Raw genomic sequence first — 21,267 nt, 5'->3', positions numbered from 1 at the left:
AGGAAAAACATGAATTAATGTATAACAAATATAATCTTCGGGATATAAAAACTTAACCTATCATGTTCCACATTTAAAAACTGTGTTCCTAAAGTAGCATCTTGTGTTTTTCTTAAAATCAGTAGCTGAAGGTCAACATTCATGTCAACACTAGACAACTTTTCCTGTAGCTTCCCTTTAAAAATTGGAAATGTTTGCATCTGATTACTTATTTTACATAGGGGCCAGTGTTTCAGGTCACCCCATTCTCCTGTTTGCTCTACAAAGCTGGGTTCCCGGAGAAGGCTGTGGAACTATCTGCTAAGAGGGAGGCCTGTTTGTTCTTTTAGTAAACGGGACCAAAACAGATATACATTTTTTTTTTTTAAGTTCAGCTCCAAACAAATTCATGCCATAGCTAGATTTTGGTGGATTTACGTATTTATGCGGAGCTCCTCCCTTAAGCACACATCCTACTTATAATGGGACTAGAATTATAAATGGCTTAGACTCAGGGACTCGAATTCTGTGGCAAACTCATTAAAATTGCACAACTGTTTCTGGAAGGCTCAGAACAGGTTTGTGGACTTAATGCGATTAGTCACTTTTGTGATGAGACTTACTGACAGATGGACCCTGTTTCTCCCATAATCAGACAGATTGGTTGATTACATGAAAATTTCATCATTAATATTTTCTTGGGCCTATCTGAATGTTTCATGGCTTAGTTTTTCAGAGAAGGTCCCCAACCTCGCCAGTGACCTTTGGCTGTTTTCCCTCAGTTGGTGGGATCTTTAAAAAGACAAAGCTTGTTTACACCAAGCTGAGCTTGGCTTTGTTGCTTTGACTCCATGGGGCTGCTCTTTCTGTTCACAAAGAGGCTAATTCCTTTACTTAGCTATTTTCTGTTGCTTGCTTTCTTGCCATCATGTAGCTGTGATGGCCTGGACGCAAAGTGTACATCCATTTTACGATCATTCTTTTCTTAAAACCAATCCAAAGATGTACTACTCAAATGTCCTATTCTTATAAATTGATCAAAATTTTTCAGTTTTATAGCACCACTTATGTAAATTAAGATATATTACAAGGAGGATAATTCATCCGATGTAGAAATATTTATCCATATGGTGTGGATGAGCAAGAGCTTCCCAGTGGAATATAATCACTCTCTTTTATTAGATAGGAGACAGATAACAATTTATTCTGCATTACGTTAATATGTGAGTAATTCATATTGTGTGTGGTGTTGTTTCTTCTGAAAGAAACTTGCACGTTTCTTTCCAACCCTTGTGATAGAATACAAAGAAACATAGCTTTCGGATTCAGAAGGCTGTTGCTGAAAGCAATTCTGCAAAGGACAGATCCACTTTTCAGTTCACGGATTGGTTCTGGACGGCATATCCTGCTGTCTGGAGATCTTCATTCGGGTATCTTACAGACCCTGAAATTCACATTCAAAATAGAAACACTTATTTTTACTTTTAACACTCCTTCTTTCTGTTTACCATCTCAGTGTGTGGTCACTCCATCTACAGAGGCGCCTAAGCCAGAAGCTTGGGTGTTCCACACCTCTTCGTCTTTCCAATCCCCACATCTAAAACCCTGTCTGGTATGCCTCCTCCATGCCCAACGAAACTATTTCCCTTTCCACATCTTCATTGTCAGCACATGGGTTCAGCCTTTGCTAACTTGATTTCAGGAGCCTGGATTTGGTCTCCCGGCCTCCCTTCTTGCCCCCACTGCAGTCCAGTTGCTAAAACACAGGTCAGATTGTGTCATTCCCCTTGACATTTTTTAGTGACTTCCCTTTGCCTTCGTGAAGAAGTCTAGCATGAAAGACACTATGTTTACCTGACTTCCACTTACTTCTCCACCCTACCTCTTTTTGCCAGTCACAGTGTTTCCAGGCATTTGGTTGCATTTTGTGGGAGCGGTTTTCATCAGTGGAACTGCATTATAGGTAATTTAGCTTTCATAGCCTCTGCCCATACACGTATTTAAATACCCTGCGCAGGAGGAGGAACCATTTCTGGGGAGAACCACTATCTCTCCTTGTACATGGACTGCCTGCCTTTCATTTGTACCTAGCTGCCTACCCTCACGTAGGTTTGGGGGGCTCTCCTCTGTGTAGATGTCCTGAACCCCCTGCCCTCACTTTCCTCAACAGGCTTCCTGAACATTGTGTATGCTCTGTCCCCCAAATATAGTTGCCTGTATTTGCTGCTGCTCAAAAGCTGTCTGCCCCCCGAAGGCAGAGCCCAGGTCTTATTCAGCATTGCACCCTCAGTATCTGGCTCTGCGACTGACCTCTATTTGATGGAGTATTTGACCTTTAATAACTGACAATAGTATTCTCTTGAATCTATTAAGTAAGTGTTGATGACATTAATATATAGGGGAAATACTGATTAACAAAAATTAGATATGCATATAAAACTAGGTACACACTGACTTGTCTTCTAGTGTTCATGCAGAAAAAAGTTAAAAGTGAGTCTGGACTTAATAGCAGCTGGGAGCAATTGTTACCCTAATTTCCACCCACTGCACAGTTAAACACAGCCTGCTAAGTGACATTGTACAGATCACTCTCTGTGTCCCACATATCCCTTCACAAATTGCAAATAATTTAACATCAACATCTCATCTCATATATCTGGAACATTGGTACGGTGACAAAAACACTATATATTAAAATCTCTATAAATCACATGCATTATCTAGGGGAAACACCCCTTCAATTTGAGCTGGAATTTTAACATTTCTTAAAGTTACCATGATACTCTAATTTTTTACGTATGAAGGTATTTTTCAAAAACACATCTTTGTAGCAAAGGTAGAAAATTTTTATTTAGCCAAATACACAACGGTGCTTGTTTTCACTTAGAAACTTTCCACCCACATTGCTTACTTCTTTGGCATATGGAAGTAAGGATTAACAAGTGACAGCTAAAAATGTATACATTATAGGTAATTAAGAAAGTTGTGATCGCAAAATAATTAAATATCTAAACTCTATTTTGTAAACACATGATTTTGGAGGTCAAGGGCCCAGATATTTATTTTTTGTCTTCTAAACCATATTATTCTCTTCTAAAAACAAATGTTAAGATGTGAAGTCTGGCTTTGCCACAAGTTCTGTATGCTTCCATTGAAAAACGTGACAAATGTATCTTCCCTAATTAAATTGGAATACAAGTTCACAGTTAAATGCTGTGATTCTTCTTAAGTTCAAACATATCAGACATATTTGGTGAACTTAATGTTTGTGAGGTATTAGAATGGAAATTGGAAGTAAACTACCTTTCTCAACTGAAGTTAGTATTTAGTTTAACAATGTGTACAAATAGTCTTTGCCTCAGTCTTTCAGTTTTTTATGTCAGGGAAGACTTTGGTGAATAAAAAGATCTATCAGAGATTTACCTCCTAGAGAAAATTATGGTTACTACTCTAGTCATGTAACAGTTACTTCTTGCAAAGTATTCTGTTGTAATTCTCTACTTAAGCAGGACACAGGTGCAATGATGGTAGGATAAATAAAAGCATATCCCAACAGACAAGTGAAAAAATACAACAAAATGATTTAAGACACACCTGTTACTCATTAACAACTTTTGCCTAAAGAAAGTTCCTCCTTTTCACCATTTGCTGATTCAGAGATTGGGTAAGAGATGAACAGTAGTAGTCTCAGGTAAACACACTTAACGTGTGTCCATGTGTTTATTACCTCTGACAGTTCTAATATGTAGATATTCACTTGTTTTAGAATCTTCACCACTATAAATAGGCTAAAATGACCATATTATTTTACACACGTCGTATTTTAAAATACCGAAGTGGCTTTCAGATTCAGGTGATTATCCCCCTCCGCCATCTTGAATCGGTTGCATTGTCCAGAAAAACTGTTCCTGCGTAAATATGAAAATTTTTGCATATTTTTGTATCATTGACAGTCTGATCTAGAGCTGTTGTACATGCGTGTTGTGTAGTTGTCCAGTGTGGCAGTGATTCAGGAAACCCCATTCCTGATCTGATCTGGTTTCTGTTCTACATTTAACAAAGCAAAATATGCTGTCAAGAAAACTCAGTTATCCGGGGGCACCTGGGTGGCTCAGTTGGTTAAATGGCCAACTTTGGTTCAAGTCACGATCTTAAGGTTTGTGAGTTCGAACCACACATCGGGCTCCAAGCTGACAGTGCAGAGCGTACTTGGGATTCTTATTCTCTCTCTCTCTCTCTCTCTCTCTCTCTGCCTCTCCCCCACTTTCTCTCTCTCTCCCTCTCTCCCTCTCTCTCGCAACATAAAAAAAAAAAAAAGAAAGAAAGAAAACTGGGTCATCCAAATACTGTGGCTCTCCTCATAGTCCTTTGAGGATTGTTCAGAATAAAGTATATGGTGTCCTTTATTAAATCAACAAATAATTTTGAGCTCTGCTCTGTGCTAAGTGCTGCACAGGTACTGGAGTTGAAATGATGACTAAAATCAGACGTGGCTGTAGCAAATGGCATTTGTTGTCTAAAGCAGGGGAGCTAGGCATTAACAGCTCAGCACCTAGGATCATATAATTACAAACTGGGTAAGTGCTTTGAAGGAAAGGAATATAATCCTATGCAAATATGACACAATGGAACTTATTTGGAGGACTGCACAGTGGAGCAGGTGGCGATGGTTAAGGAAGTCTTTCTGAGCAAGCAAGCCTTGGTCTTTCAACAGAAAGACACATAGTAGTTACCAGACAATGGAGTGGAGCAATGAGGAAGCGGCACTACTCCTGAAGGAACAGGCAAGTGTCCTGCCCTATGGCAAGAGCCTTCTGGATGGGTACAAATGGGGGTTAGAATGGTTGAGATGAGGCTGAGGAATAACCAGGTATGCTCAGCGTTGGGAGCTGTGGTTAAGAATGTTAATCTTCATTGTGTTGTCTTGTTTGGTTATTTTACCTGGTCTTCTCCCATCTTCTATGGTAGAAACCTGAGTATACTTAAGAGGTTTTGTTTTCATTTCTAAACATTGACCTTCTTAGTGCTTCTCAGAACTGCTGAGTCTTTCTAGAGAAAAGGGAATTAGTTTCATACTCTGGACTTTGGTGGGAAAGAACCATTTGTAAAAATAGCTCATGTGTAAAACAACAGTTTTTTGTTGTTGTTTTTGTGTTTTGTTTTTTCCTGTCGTCATAGCAGAAGGCTAGTTAATGGTTCATGATCAGTTACTCCAGCGCTGTGGCTAGATCAAAGCTTGCTTCTCTGGTAACCTTTACCGTCTTCGCCTGTGTTCTTCATCCTGGATTATCATTTTCTGATTTTTCCATTCTTAGCTGATGTTTTGGGATTATGCTCAGTCTGTGTTATTATCTGTTCTTTCCATGCTGTGTAGTGCTCTGTGTGTAACACCACATCCCTCCTGTTTGATTAGGCCTGTTTCTCGACTCTGATCATTTTAGCTCATCTATGTAGCCATTCTTTGCATTTTTTTTTTTTTTATTATCTCCACCTTCTAAAAATAAGACTGTTGGTAACCATGGTAGCTCAAGGACATAGTTAGGAAAGGAAAAAACAAAAAAACAAAAATAAGAAGACTCAAGCATCTCCCTCTGTGAGTACCAACCCAAAGGGGGAGAAGAGACCTGCCAGGTAGTTTTGAATCTTTTTTTTTTCTTAATTTATTTATTTTGGACGTGTGTGGGAAGGGGCAGACGGTAGTGGGAGGGAATCCCGAGCAGGCTTCACATTGCCAGTGTGGAATCCCGATGCAGGGCTGAAACCTATGAACCTTTGAGATCAAGACTCAGACGCTCAGTGGACTGAGTCATCCAGGTGTCCCAATGAATTTAAGTCTTAAAAGAGCTTAAATTCACCTCTGGACTTTCCACCCACAGACCGACTAAAGCCCCACCTGAGCTATGAAGTTCTTAGACTGACCAAGATCAGCACCAGCTTTGTACCACTACCAAATACTATTAAGGAGTGGAATTTTTAATTCTTGGGTTTCAGAATTTCTTCCAAAAAAGACCTGTGAAGATGTTATTAAATATTTCAGGAATTCCAAATATATTTGACACGTCATTTTCCAAAATGCTTCTTCCCACCTTAAGATTGGAGTACCATGACAATGTGAAAATAGCAGTGCCTTACCTGAGCTCTTAAAGACTACATTAAAGCCAAAACATGCACTTGCCATGTTTGCTGGAGCTAATTTAAGAGTGAGGGAATGCCTAAAAGTCCGCTATCAACACAAGCTGTATTCCCAGGTAATACAGCTAAAACCTGGTGTGTTTCAGGACCTGTCTTCTACCGTACTTGATATTTGCTGCTGCTTTCCACAGAAGAGAGACTGTAGGATCACTCAGAGGACTTCTTCCCCTTTAGAGAACATGGAATGGGAAAGCAATCAGGAATTGCTCATTGGACCCCTGCCCTGACATCAGGAAAATGGGGTGCACAAGTGAAAAGACAAGGAGCATTTATTTTTTTATGCCTCCTAATTTTCCAAGCATTCTGATATTTTCTTATTGATTTCACTCTTCTGAATACTTCTGTCAGGTGGGACTTATTACTATTCCTATTTTCTAGATAAGAGAATGGATCCTTAAAAAATATTCCATAGCATACCTAAATTAACTCCGCTATCAGGCAGAGCAACCGGTATTCAAACCCAGTCCTCTTAGGTTCCAAAGTCCATGCTCTCCGTACACAGTCTCCTCTCCTGAGCATGTGATGTATGCCGGTTATTTCCTGGGCCGTAATGGTGGCTGCAGTGAGAGATGTAGCTGCAGTCGCTAAGACAAATCACGAAGGTAGAAAAGCAATGCAGGTAGTCTCCAGTATTAAAATGAAGGTCACTCTTCGGCTTTCCTCAGCACTTTCATATTTATTACATTTCCTGCTTCTCAGTTTCCTCCAAGTACAAGTCCTTAGGGGCTGGAGTCTGTTTTCCTTCATCTTTGTATTTTTCACATTCATCCGCATGACGGGCACATACAGAGTACTTATTACATATCGTTTCAGGGATTACACGAGTGAGGAGGTGAGGACAAGAATTACAGTAAATGCTGTTATTTAAAGTTTCCTTAACCTTAACAGGGCTTCTGTTACCTCATGAGTATCAAGATTTTTTCCCTCAAAATATCACTGTAAATGTCTTTAAGCTTTAAAAGCATGTCTGTGTTGTATTCATGTCCCAAGGTTATCTCAAAATTAGTCATTGGCCATCAGAAATCTGCAAGTGGGGATTTCGTTTTCTGAATAATATGGGGATAGGTCTCCTAGGAACCAGGAGCAGCAAATGCCCCGGTGATTAGTTTGTGGGGATTACTTGAGCAGATTTCTCCTGAGGCTGCTCGTAACATGGTCACCTCTGTACTGTGTGCTCCCCTGATGCTCCAGGGGCTGGTTTCAGCTGTCCCCTTGTTTTGCTGGCTGGACTGTCTGGTTGCGTCTCCTCCCCGCACTGTGCCTTTTTTGAGCACCTCATGCTTTTTACAATCTTCTCAACCCCCTCAGGAATGGTCTCAAGTAATTCTACCCTCTGGAAATCTCCACATATTTGTATAATTCAGAAACTTCTTTCCTCCCAGATTCCTCCTGTGCAGTTGAAAAGTCTTTATTTCACCCAAAGAAACTGTCATTTAGGAAAGAGAAACAAAGTTTTATCTGCAGGGAGCTCCCCAGGAGGACCATTCCTAGGAGAAATGAAGTAAACCTGGGTAGATACTTCAGTCTGGTATTCTCTCTTTAAAGCCCCCATGTTACTGCTCTAAGGACCAAGCAGTCTTTTATCTTTGGAGAAGCTGGAAACATTGCAGGAGCATTTGCTTTTAAATGGAAACCGTTAAGAATAGAAGCAATGACATTGTAGGACTTGGGCAATTCCAAGGTGTTCAAATTAAGAAAATAGAGAGCAGAGCATTTTCACACCCATATGTCTGGCCTCCAAGAGCATCCCTCGCCCCCTTTGAGGTTCTGTCAAATTAGAGATGAATTACTGGAATGGATCTGGTAAAACAAGGACTAGTAACAGATACTCCAGTTTACTAGTAACAATATGCTCTATTGATTAATGATGATTACAATAGTTTGTGTTTTACATTTCTATAGTACATTTTATCTTTGAGGGATAATGCATTGATTCACAGTTGAAAGGTTTTCTTTTTTTCTAGTTCATATAACACATTCACATTTTTGTGTCAAAAACAAACAAACAAAAAACACAGGAGCAAACCAGGCTGATGTTCTCACATTACTTCAAAGTTAAGGGTATAACCCAAGTGTGAACATACGTTAATAAGTATGTGTAGTGATTAATTATTGGCTTATGCAGTAGAGTTGTGCTCATTTCTACACCATTGCATTTTATTATTTTGAAGTCTTTCTAGAGGTTTGTTGTATAACACATGCATTAAAGTCAAATTAATGTACCTGATCTGTTATTTTGCTTGTATTCCTATACATAGGTTCTTGAAAATCTTGGTTTCTGATAAAAAGTTACACTTTTTTGTACTGCCTTGACCAAGTAAAATTGTAATGCAAGATATAACAAATGGTTCTCTTTAAAATTAGATGCTTCAAGCTAATGTCTTTGAACTACCCTGCTATGAGGAAGAGAAAGGAAAATGCTTGTGAGGGATTATATCTTCTATTTTTTTCTGAAACCTGGTTTTGTGCTAACATGCTTGCTAGACTTTCCCAGAAGAAAATGGTATAAGTATAATATGATTACTCTGGATATGGAGGTTTAATGGCATGAATACTTCATAAATGAAATACGGACTTTAGAGGATAATTTTACTCTGTTATTCTTGAGGCTTTAGCAATCTTTAGAGCAGCAAAATGGGAGCTGTCTATTTGAAGGGAAATGGAAATTTCCAGACACATTAAGAGAGAATGAAGGGTGAAGTCCCTGGGATTTTTCTCTTATTATAACAGTGATCATTACCCACCCCAAGCTATCCCTAAATATTTTTCTGCCTTCATCGCAGGATTTCTTCTTTGCCGTGTTGAAAAGAGAACTTTGTATTGTCTTTTCATCATAATGAAAAGTTTTAATGTAGTGTTTTTGAAAGATCATCCCAGAAGCTTTGAGTGATAAAGCTTAGTTACTTTAAAGGATATTTTCTAGCCCTTCTCTTAAAATTTGCATCATGTCAGCATTTTAGACTAAATATTTTTTTAAAGAAAGATTAAAGATCATGTGCAAAATACATCAAGATTGAAAGTAACTCAGTTTATAACTCTTTATCCCAGGTTGGTCCTGTGTTAATCGTCCCTTCTTTTCTCCATCTCTGCCCTTCTTACCACCCTCTCTCTCTTCCTCTCTCCCTCTTTTTTGTCCTGTTTTGCTGTCAGTGGAGGTCTCTCTCTTTGTAGTTTCTTCTAGTGCCTGGGTTTTAGTGTTGCTGTTTTATGAAGTTGATTAAAACTTTAATGTTCCAGGCCATCCATCGTCTTCAAGTAGGTATCATTTTGCTTGTGCGGTTGAACTAGAATAGTCTACTATGGCTGCTAATAACAACAGTTAGCATTTGATGTGCACTGTCCGTATGACATTTGGGTCATACGTGCTGTGGCATTATGGGTGTTAATGTGAATTGCCTCCATTCGCACCTCCACGGTTTGAGGAGGGACGTAGTATAAGATTAGAGGCAAGTTGATTGCTCAAACTCCCTTTATGTGTGGGAATTTGTCTTTGAGCCCAGAAATGGTCTCTGGGGTCTGCACTGTGCAGCCCTGTCTCTCCATGACCGTACTCTGCTGTGGGCAAGGGCTCTGGTACTGGTTCTGAAGTTTTTCCCTTCCCTCCCCTCCCCTCCCCTCCCCTGTTTGTTTATTTTTGAAGGAGAGAGAGACAGAGCGTGAGCAGGGGAGGGGCAGAGAAAGAGGGGGACAGAGAATCTGAAGCAGGCTCCAGGCTCTGAGCTGTCAGCACAGAGCACGATGTGGGGCTCAAACTCACAACCATGAGATCATGACCTGGGTGGGCCGAAGTCAGATGCTTAACTGACAGAGCCACCCAGGTGCCCCATTTTATATTTTTTAATCTTTTCCCTCCCCTCACACATCTTTATATGAAACTATTTAGAACAATGTTATATTTGTGTTGCTAATTTCATTGAGATGGTTATCTTTGTATAGCTGTACAGAACAATTCCTTTGGTTTTGTTGAAAGGATAGAATATTTTGTCTTAAATGCCAGTGTAATGGTAAATGTTATCTTCTTGACCCAGAAGGTCATGCCATGATTTCATTAGTTGGCGTAGCTATATTGCCTTGGAGGTATTGCTAACCTGTGTGTGGTTCAAATTTGATATGAAATTGAAATTGAAAGTATGTCAACCACAGTAATGATAATAAGTAAAACAGTTTTTATAAACACTATTGATCACCCAACTTAAACTAATTAAATGCACAGGAAATGTTTTTAATAATATACCCAATATATTTTTAAAGTAAGAAATTTAATCTCTACTACAGATTATTAAAATTGAAGGGAAAGGATGTTTACAATAAAATTTTGAAATCCTAGCAAACTTGGATTTTGTTTTACATTGAATTATTTTGAAATTTTGGCTTTTGGGATAATGTGGCTTTTGTGCTCAATTTTATTTACATAGGTACATCTCTTATGAATCGACTTTTTAAATTAGTATAATCTTTTGTATTTAAGATTAGTTTAAAATCTTGGGCTGTCTTAGAAGTCTGTCGTTGGTCTTCTTTTCAGTATTTCTGTAAAAATAATTAAATATATATGAGGATGTCTTTGCAACATTTCTATAATAGTTAAAATTGGAAAGAATGCTACGGTCTGTCAGAAGAATGACTATGGTACAACTATGCAAGAGGAATGTGTTAGAGTCTTAAAATATTGTGTAAAATCCATGTACTCATAGGTGAAGATGTTCAATATGTAGTGTTACATAAAAGCACAAGTTATAGAGCACTTTGAATATCCCACTTATTGAAAGATAATAAACGTGTTTAGGCACACACATACACGGATATAGAAACATATGTAGGCCTGGATTTGTAAGATACCAATTCCTACCATCATGGAGTTTTTAATGAACACCCCTTCATAGGTTTGTTCATTCTTAGAGTTTCTACTATCCACCTCTGTGTTAAGAATTCTCAAATCTGTGTCTTTATTTGCAGCCTTTTTGCTAAAGTCCAGACATGAATTTTCAGCAACTTATTTGGAATCAGACTCTTGGGGTTTTCAGATAAGTCCCTTCATCTCTTACATATACTTTGATAATGGAAAAGGATGACACCAGCCATCCACATTTCTGTGAAAATGTAGTTACCTTCACTTCTTCCCTTTTTCTTGGGCTTATGTCTATCAGTAATAACACTGATACATTTGGGCCCTGGGAAATGACGTAGAAATGCTGAACTTTTTAAATATCAAAAGCTGCCCTTCCAAAAGTGTCTTCTGCTTAGAGCTTTCCATGAAACTGTCTTAATTGCTCTTAGTAATCAGAAATGCTGTATTTAAAAGAATTTGTTCAGGGGGCACCTGGGTGGCTCAGTCGGTTAAGCATCTGACTTCGGCCCAGGTCATGATCTCATAGTTCGTGAGTTCGAGCCCCGCGTCGGGCTCTGTGCTGATAGCTCAGAGCCTGGAGCCTGTTTCAGATTCTGTGTCTCCCTCTCTCTCTCTGCCCCTCCCCTGCTCATGCTCTGTCTCTCTCTGTCTCAAAAATAAATAAACATTAAAAAAAATTTTTTTTTTTAAAAAGAACTTGTTCAGTGCTTAATACTATTAAAATGCCTTCAGTGTTCTATTTAATCTTTATATAGTAGGCTCTTAGTGATTCTTTTTAAACTCCTCAGTTTTAAATTCTTCACTTAAAAAGAGGTATATTCATCATAGTGAGGTCCTGCATTTACTTTGTATATTGTACAAGCCCTATTAATGTACCTGTTTTACATATACATCTGTTTCAGAAGAGTTTGACTGTATTGCTGTGGTCATTGTGAGCAGGACACTGACTGACAGAAAGATACCCACAGAGGTGCGGATATAGCTTTTTTTATGTAAGTAAAGCAAACTAAAGCTCACCCGCATGTCCCTGCATGAGTAGGGACACAGCTCTGTGCCCTGAGTCAACCAGGCAAGTTTCCCTGGCCTCCTGACCCCAGGACGGCAAACAGCTGCGGATGGTTTCGTCTGACAGCCCTGAGGATACACAGCGTTTAGGCCTTTCTGACCGACTCCCTGTATCCCATTCCCAAGCATCACTATTCCCTCTTGGTGGCTCTTAGACTTGTGAAGAGTGTTCATCTATGTTGTCACCAAATAAGAATATTAAAAATAACTCCAAGTGATCCTGTTTATTGTTAGGTGAATCCAGTCCTGTAGGAGTTGTGGGGGCAAATGTCCTATATGACAACAGAAAGTGACCTCAAACCCATATGAAATTGATTGCAGAAAACTTGGGAAGATTTTCGGTTTCATAAGTGAATGTTTAAATCAATATCTACCAAATATCTGATGTTTGGATATTTAAGTTATGAACCTAAACTTGATTGAGACAAGTAATCTTGGATAAACATGGCATTTTAATCTTAAAATGCCTAAGTTATGAAAATTAAAATCTATAGTTGGATTGTTAGTATTTTTCATGCTGCAGTTATTTTAAGGATTATGCATAATTAAAAAAAATTTAATGTTTTTATTTATTTCTGAGACGGCATGAGTGGGGGAGGGGCAGAGAGAGAGGCAGACACAGAATCTGAAGCAGGCTCCAGGCTCTGAGCTGTCAGCACAGAGCCTGACGCAGGGCTCGAACTCATGGAGTGTGAGATCATAACCTGAGCTGAAGTTGGATGCTTAACCGACTGAGCCACCCAGGCATCCCAGGATTATGCATAATTTTTAAAAGACTTTCACTTCAGGGCGCCTGGGTGGTTCAGTCAGTTAAGAATCCGACTGTTGATTTCGGCCTAGGTCATGATCTCACAGATCATGGCTTCAAACCCTGCATTAGTCTCTGCAGTGACAGAGCGGAGCCTGCTCGGGATTCTCTATCTCTTCTCTCTACCTGTACCTTGTGCATGCACATGTGCTGTCTCTCAAAATAAATAAAAAATAAACTTAAAAAAAAAAAGACTTTAACTTCTTCCCCTTTAGTTAGATACTGATTTCATGTTTTCTGCTAGAAAATTAGTGATGTTTTTGTAATTATAGGTCATTGTTAATCGATTATTTTAGTAACTCAGTTTTTGTAATAGGATTAATGGTAATTTGGTCATGAAAACATTTAAGGTTTCACTGGATTGGAAGTGAGGCAAAACTATTACTTATAAAAAGAGTTCATAACGTTCTTGTATATTGTATATACAATATATATCAGCTTATATATATATATATCAATATATATATTGCTTGTATATCAGCAATTGTCAGATAACATAAAGGACACAGTTTCCTTAGAATTCCAAAATATAAAATACTATGAAAGTGGGGTCCCTGGGTGGCTCAGTCGGTTAGGTATCCGATGCTTGGTTTCAGCTCATGTCATGATCTCACGGTTCGTTGGCTCGAGCCCCACATCAGGCTCTGTGCCAGCAGTTGCAGAGCTTGCCTGGGATTCTCTCTCACTCCCTCTCTGTTTGCTCCTCCCCCACTCCCTCTCACAAAATAAATAAACGTAAAAGAAAAATTAAAAAACTATGCAATAATTTTAACACAGAATGTGTAGGACTTACCTACATGGAAGAAGGAAAAAGTTTAAGACTTTACAAAAAAATTTAGAATAGATCTTAATAAATGGAGAGAACTCCCTTTTTATTGAATAGAAATGTAGTAAGTTGGAAATATCTAGTTCCTTCTTGTACTAACTGGTATTCTAATATCTCATAAAGCCACAACAGTTCAAACAGTATAGCCCAGCTCAGGAGGTCTATCTTGAGGACAAAGTTCAAAATCAAACCCCAGTTTATATAATGATACCACAAGTATATTTGATTTCTAAACTAAGTGAGATTGGATAGATGAGAAATTAAGGGAAAATACCATTTAATATCACTGTTAAATTTTAGACAACTTGAAGGTTTAAATAGTGGAAACGTGGAATAAAGGTTAATATTTATATAATCCTTGGTTAAGTAAAGACTCTGTAGGATGTCAAAATCCAGTACTATAAATCACATTGCTAGAACTTGACTGTCTAATATTTTAAAAGTATACATTTAAAAAAAAAAAAACCCTGGAAAGAGTTAAATAGAAAATAACCAGCTGTGGCAAATTTGCCAAATATATCAGAAACAATAAATGCCTTTCTTTATGTTAGTTTTTTAAAATCAAAAGAAAGCCTCCTAGATAGAAAGCCTAATGTAATAGATAAATGGACAATGATAATAAAAAAGACAGTCATAAAAGAAATTTAGATGACTATAAAGTGCCTGATCTCAGAAGAAATTTTTAAAAGTGCTGTTTAGAAAGCTTGTTCAATTCTGTGTGATTGGATTTATCATTTATATTTATGAGGTTATAGGTCTTTTTCCCCTACCATTCCGAGCTCATCTAGGGACAGGATCTGTTTTCTTAATTTTTTTTTTTTTTTAAATGCCTACCGTTTCCCAATGCCAGCTCCACAGCTGGATGGATAAAAGGATGGAGGCATGGATAGATGAAATAATTTTTCAAATTACATACACCCTATTCATCAGTGCTGGTCATAGATAAGGAAGGTGGATTGAGTCTTCTTTTTAGTTTTATCTTTTATCATCATGTATGCATTATATGTTCACAAGAAGAATTTTGAATTAAGGGATTTGAATGATTTTTGATAACTGTTGTAGTGTTGATGACTTTCAACGTACTTTGAAACAAATATGCTAATACTTTTTGAGAATCCTTTTAGGTCCCATTTTAAACCTAGTTCTCCCGATGCTGTAAGACGCATGAGAAGTATCCCGCTGTTAAGAACACAGGGCGAGGTGTTCTATGTTATGTATATATTACAGTATACAATCAAATTATTTGTTATCTATAATATATTAGAGTATCAGTTCCAAGAGAGTGGAGACTTTGGTTGACACTAGAGTATTGTCTGGCACATATGAAGTACTCAGTATGGTTTTTGAGAGAATAAGAGGTCCAGATTGTTTTCGTTTCCACATTACCATATCACCTTCATATCACCCCATATCACCTTCATAGCCATCATTTTAAGTAGCAGCAAAATATTCCATTGTGTGCCACTAACTTACATAATTTTCCTTAAATATTAGATATTTGAGATGCTTACTTTTGCTGTTATACATGGTGCTATAGTGAATATGTTTCTGCTGCTAGTCTTTTCAGTACTCATGATTATTTTTTTAGGGAAGATTCCTAGAAATAGTTTTACTAGAGGAATAGACATGTACATATATTTTGGCTCATCATGTGAATTTCCAGGATACTTAATTTAGTAGCAAATACATAATTAATACCAGTTCCTTCAGTTGGTATGTTAGCTGCCCTGTGTTTGCTTAGCCAGGAAGTCCTGCTGTCCCCATACAGGTGCTTTGTAGATATTTTATTCTTTTGAAGATTTACACTGGAAGTCTGAATCCTCATAAATAATACATGCATAGAAGTGGAAAAAGGCAATGTATTTTGAGTCAAAGCAAATTGACAGCAAGGGAAACGTATTATTTTATCACAGAATACAGAGAAAATAGTAAGAAGATAATAACTGGTATTAATTCCTGGAAGTATTTAAACATGCCAGTTAAGTAAAAAACAAGGAAACATCTTGGTGAATGTTGAAAATATTCACCTATTATCTTCCTTCCCCTGCCCTTTTGGGGGGTTGGGTATAGGAAGGAGGACTTTGGTTTTTAATTCATTTATTGTAGAATTCATAAGCATTTTCTAACTGTATATATCTTTTAACGTTAGTTCTTAGAAATTCTCAGGTCACCTGGGTGGTTCAGTCGGTTGAGCATTTGACTTTGGCTCAGGTCACGATCTTGCTGTTGGTGAGTTTGAATCCCATGTCAGCCTCTCTGCTGGCAGCTGGGAGCCTGGAGCCTGCTTCTGGGTTGGCTCCCTCTGCCCATACCCCGCTCGTGCTATGTCTCTCTCTCAAAAATAAACATTAAAAAAATTATCAAAGGGGTGCTAGTTTGTTTGTATTCTGGAATTTGGGATTTATGAGGGCTATTAAGTGCTACTGTATACTTAGGCACCCCTTTATAATTGCACATTTTTGTTGAATATCATAAAAGCTTAGTCCTCTGGCTGGTGAAGTTAGGATCCGCCAGTCCCCTTGTGCCTTTGCTTATCTCTGCCTGAAAGCATGTTATTTAATGCTCTCTCATTTCACAGGGGCTGACCATTAATGTCCCATGCCCTTGACTCAGGTGGTCCCAGACCTTGTTAGGTAGATAACATTCTTGCAGATTGCTTTACCAGGGCTTGTGATATTCCTGTTTCCTGCCCTCATTGGCATAGGTTTTGAGAATGGAGATCCTGCATTGTTCCAAGTTCTAGATTACTAGTGGCTTCCTATAAAATTTAGCTCTTTGTTTTCTAATAAATTACTGTCTATACTTGTCATGTGTTGATTAGGTTCCTCATGTGACTTCTCTAAGCATGTGTTGTACTTATTACCATTCCTGGCATAGCGTTCACTAATTTTACACAAGTATAATGGTACAAAAGTATTCATGGCCTTCAAATTATAAAAGATAAACACTTCATATTAAAAGGCCAGGGTTACTATAAAATCTTTTACATCACCGAATAGGATACCAAAAGTTGACAAAAAGATAAAGGGAAATTGTCAGAATCCCTAGGTTGATGGGAGAGGATAATACTTCTACCTTGCTATATAAAGGACACCAAAAAATCAGTAATGATAAAACAGATTTGCACAGTTAACAAGCGTGATCTAATGTCCACATATACAACATTGTACCCACAGTGGAAAATACTTTGCATTTCCAAGTACTCATGGAAGAGTTAAACACACACACCCCTACCTACATATTTTGGAATATATAAAAGCTAGTTTCAATTATTTCAGAAGATTAGTATCCTGTAAGTTATATTATCCCTTGCTAACCTAATGCAATAAGCATAGGGCTTATCTAGGAAAAGGAAAACTGCATTTACAAATTCTAGAACACACCTGAAAAGAGCCAAATAATAACAAAAATAATGTCAGTTTGGGGGATGCTGTACTTAAGGTGGTTAAGGGAAATGTATAGCCTGAAATGCTTACAATGCTAAGCTTGAATGCTTAGAACAAAATAAAGGCTTGAAATTAATGAGCCATGCATTCAAGTTAATTCTACAGTTCTACATTTTTAACACCGATAAATTGAGATAAAATAAAAAAGAGGAATTTAATGAAATAGAAAACAAGCGTGCAGTGGAGGAGATCATCAAAGTCCAGCAATAGTAATTTGAAGAGAATAAGACAAACTTATGTCAAAGTTAAAAGTGGGGAAAAAAAGAAGATGAGGAATGATACTTAACTACAGATGCCATAGATGCAAAAGATAAGAGGAATTTTAAGTTTATTTTGAGAAGGGGGGTTAGAGCATGCATGGTGGAGGGTCAGTGAGAGAGAGAGAGAGAGAGAGAGAGAGAGAGAATCCCAAGTAGATTCCCTGCCCAGCACAGACCCTGACTTGGGGCTTGATCCCACAACTGTGAGATCATGATCTGAGCCGAAATCAAGTTGGCTGCTTAAGCAACTGAGCCACCTAGGTGCCCTCATGCAAATACTTTCATGTGGATGAAATAACTTTTTCTAGTAATATATCAAAAGTGGCTTAAATAGAAAACTGGAATAGTTTTATAACTATAACCTGTGAAGAAACAGAATCAGCATCAAATGCTTCATTACCACGAAGAAACACTGCACCCAAACATCTTAATGGATAAATTCCAAGAACAGATAATTCTCATTTATTGCAAACTCTTCCAGATAATAAAAATGTGGCAGTGTTCAACTGCTTCAGTAAAACTAGTGTAAGAAAAACAGGAAGATACAAGAATGGAAATCTACAGGCTGGTTTCATTGATGAAAATTATACAGCATAAACTACAGCATCCTAAATCTGTGTGTTTTTTTAAAGATAGGAAATTAGGTTTATCTCTGAAAAGCAAAAAAAAAAAAAAAAAAAAAAAAAAAAAAAATCCATATAAACCACTGTAATTACCATCTCAGGAGGTACAGGAAAAAGTTTAATAGAACATTCATTTCTGGATTACAGATAGGTAAGATCTGTGGTTTGGATTTATGATCGATATATAGTGTGTGTGTGTATATATATAGATGATATACATATACACACATATAACTGGGATATATATGATATATATCTATATTACCATCCATAAAACATACCTGCATCTAGGGTAGAAAAGTCAGAAGTGGATTCTATATAAGATCTCTAGGAGGTGGGCACCCGGATGGCTCAGTCAGTTAAGCCTCTGACTTTGGCTCAGGTCATGATTTCACAGTTCGTGAATTTGAGCCCCACATTGCGCTCTCTGCTGTCAGCATAGAACCTGCTTCAGATCCTCTGTCCTCCTCTCTCTCTGCCCCTCCCTTGCTCATTCGCAAAATAAATAAACTTCAAAAAAATCCAGAGGAGGATATATATAAAATCTAGGACATAGGTAATATACCATGATGTATATCCCATATCTGATATATGTGTATGAAAGGCCTATATTACGATTTATTTGTGGGTATATAATCAACTAGGAAAAGAAGATTATTCTCTTTACCCATTAAAGACCAATTACAGGACACCTGGAGCAATGATCACCTCTAGAGGTAAAATGCTAAAGATACTCCCTTTAAAAAGAAAGCCGAGGCAATTACTAATACAGAACCCAGAATCCTAGCTAATCTTATGGTGTGGGCTTGGGATGAGAGGAAGATGTGATCAGGGCAGGGCACAAAGAGGACTTTCCTGATGTACTGGTATATTCTCCGTTGTAACCTGGGGTAGTGGGAATGCTGATTTCTTATTCTTTAAACTGCATCTCATCTTTAGATACTTAATGTCTAATTTACACAATAAACTGTTTTTATTAGATGAGAGAGGTCTGAATAAAGACTGAAGATATAGGGGTGGGATACTTTTCCTTTCTGGTAGGTTCTTTGGTCTAATAATTGACATAAGAAAAACAAAAACTGGGGTGCCTGGGTGACTCGGCCAATTAAGTGTCTGACTCGTCGTTTTGGCTCAGGTCTTGATTTCACGGTCATGGGATCAAGCCCCAAGTCAGACTCTGTGCTGGGCATGGAGTCTACTTGGGATATTCATTGTCTGTCTCTCTCTCTCTGTCTTTCCTTCCCTCCCTCTCTCCTCTCTCTCTCTCCTTCCCTCCCTCTCTCCTTCTCTCCCTCTCTCCTTCTCTCTCTCCTTCTCTCTCTCTTTCTCTCTCTCTTTCTCTCTCTCTTTCTCTCTCTTCCTTTGCCCCTCCCCCACTGTCGGATAAAGTAACATTAAAAAAATAAAAAAACAAATTTAATTTGTACATATATGAAATAGGAAACTCAAAGTGACCAAAGCAGGCAGCTTTTAGATCTCTTAGACAAACAATAAATTTGTGAAGAACTGAAGTCAAAAGAAGTTTGGGCTTTGGGGATAGTAAGTTAGTAAAGAAGTAATGAGGTTTGTTCATGTAATTTCCTTGGCCCTAAATTTCCTGTCTCTGGTAATAAGGATGTCTTCTGCCTTCCAGTTTGGGGGGTAGGGGAGGGTACCTTTCACGTAGGAGATTTATTTCCTGCTTTCAGGGGGACAAAGGAAGAGTCCTAGTTTCCTTGTTGCACCTCCTGTTTCTTCAGTAATTTTAATTCAAGGTAATATGCCAACATGGCATATATTGGAGTGGCCTGTCCTGAACCCCATCAATGAAGAGTTGTTGAAGATCTCTGTTTATGAAGGATCTGAGGTACAAGGCAATTTTGTGGAGTTCATGGACTCATGAGTGAGCACAGTTCTTTACATATGCATTGTGGTTTGTCTTACTCTAGCAGTGGAAATGGCAACGCATTTCTCTTTGTGTATCATCCTTGCAAAGGGGCCATGCTGTTCTTCTCTGTATCATTCCAGTTTTGGTATATGTGCTGCCCAAGAGAGCGTGCATTTTCCTTCATGTAAAGTGGCAGAGAGATGGGAGTCAGAGATGAAATTCACAGTCTCCCAGTGATGGTTAATGTGGTCATCAGTACTTTTCGCTTTGGAGAATTGCAGTAGATGGGGGGTTACATACCATCATAGAAAACAGTGTAAGCACTTGCAAAGGTTTTTGACATTAGAGGGAAGAAAATAACAAAGGAATTTTTATGAAGAGAATTAGTTTAAAAGATGAGCAGATTCTATGTAAAACTGTTAGGCTGTGTCTACATGGTTTACTACAGATCTTTGATTTCACTTGTAAGGAAATGTCTCAAAGGGTTTAGTTTTCCAAATTGAACCACATGACACGAAGTAAAGACTAGTATGTCGTGGGAATTTACTCTAGAGTTGTCATCTGGATAGCCGTGACTATTCAAGTCTTAAGATCCTACGCACTACATTGAGAATTTTTCTCTATTCCCTTATTTTCGTTCTGAATCTGTTTTTACTTTTAGTTTTATTTATTTAGCTCTACTTTATCTCAGACCATCTTAATTCTATGAAATGGCAAAAAAAGATTCTTTGCTAACCCCTTTCTAGAAGTCTAAAATAAAAATTAAGCTGCTTTTCCATTCTAACTGAATGTCTCTTTTCCCTCTGGCATACGACTTTAATTTCAGGAGGACAAATTATAGCTACATACTAGTTTCTTCGGCCACTGAAATGGCCTCTGCTTTACTGTACACATATTACAGTGTTATCACTGTTGTGGTAGGGAAGGAAGACATCAGTTATTCAGTTTTTATTAGACCTCCTCCATTTTTTTTTATTTCCCAAGCTTTCTGAATATGGTTTATAAAATAAAGTTTAGATAATGCCTTGAAAATGGTAAATTCATTTTTTTTAAATAAGAGGAGAAAATTAATATTTTTAACATGGTGATTTATTTGTAGCAGGAATCCTTATTGTGTTAAATCTCGCTTTAGTGTGTTTTTCTCAATGGCATTTTCTTGATGCTGTGCTGCATTTCATGCCTGTGATCCTAGAGTTATGAGAAACAGTGATAAGATTTTTTAATATCAGGTGTATGCCAGTTGAGTTTGTAAGCACACTAGGATGAACTGGTGTGTGGTAAAGCTGAGATGCTATTAATTAAAAGATAAGCCAAGAAAAATGTTATTTTGTTATGATGATTTGAAAAGCCAGATG

At 37.9% G+C, this 21,267-nt stretch overlaps 1 protein-coding gene and 1 non-coding gene across 9 annotated transcripts in view; one reads left to right on the top strand and one right to left on the bottom strand.

Annotated features, from left to right (window-relative positions):
• The window catches only part of CADPS2 (calcium dependent secretion activator 2), a 545,032-nt gene that overhangs the window by 258,350 nt on the left and 265,415 nt on the right, over positions 1-21,267 (top strand). The window lies entirely within an intron of this gene.
• On the bottom strand, positions 19,979-20,080 carry LOC125931120 (U6 spliceosomal RNA). Its single transcript, XR_007460376.1, has one exon. It is a non-coding gene; the product is annotated as a U6 spliceosomal RNA (small nuclear RNA).

Source organism: Panthera uncia, chromosome A2 (assembly GCF_023721935.1).
Source record: "Panthera uncia isolate 11264 chromosome A2, Puncia_PCG_1.0, whole genome shotgun sequence".
NCBI classification, from domain to species: Eukaryota; Metazoa; Chordata; class Mammalia; order Carnivora; family Felidae; genus Panthera; species Panthera uncia.
This window is presented reverse-complemented; position numbering and strand designations above follow the sequence as displayed.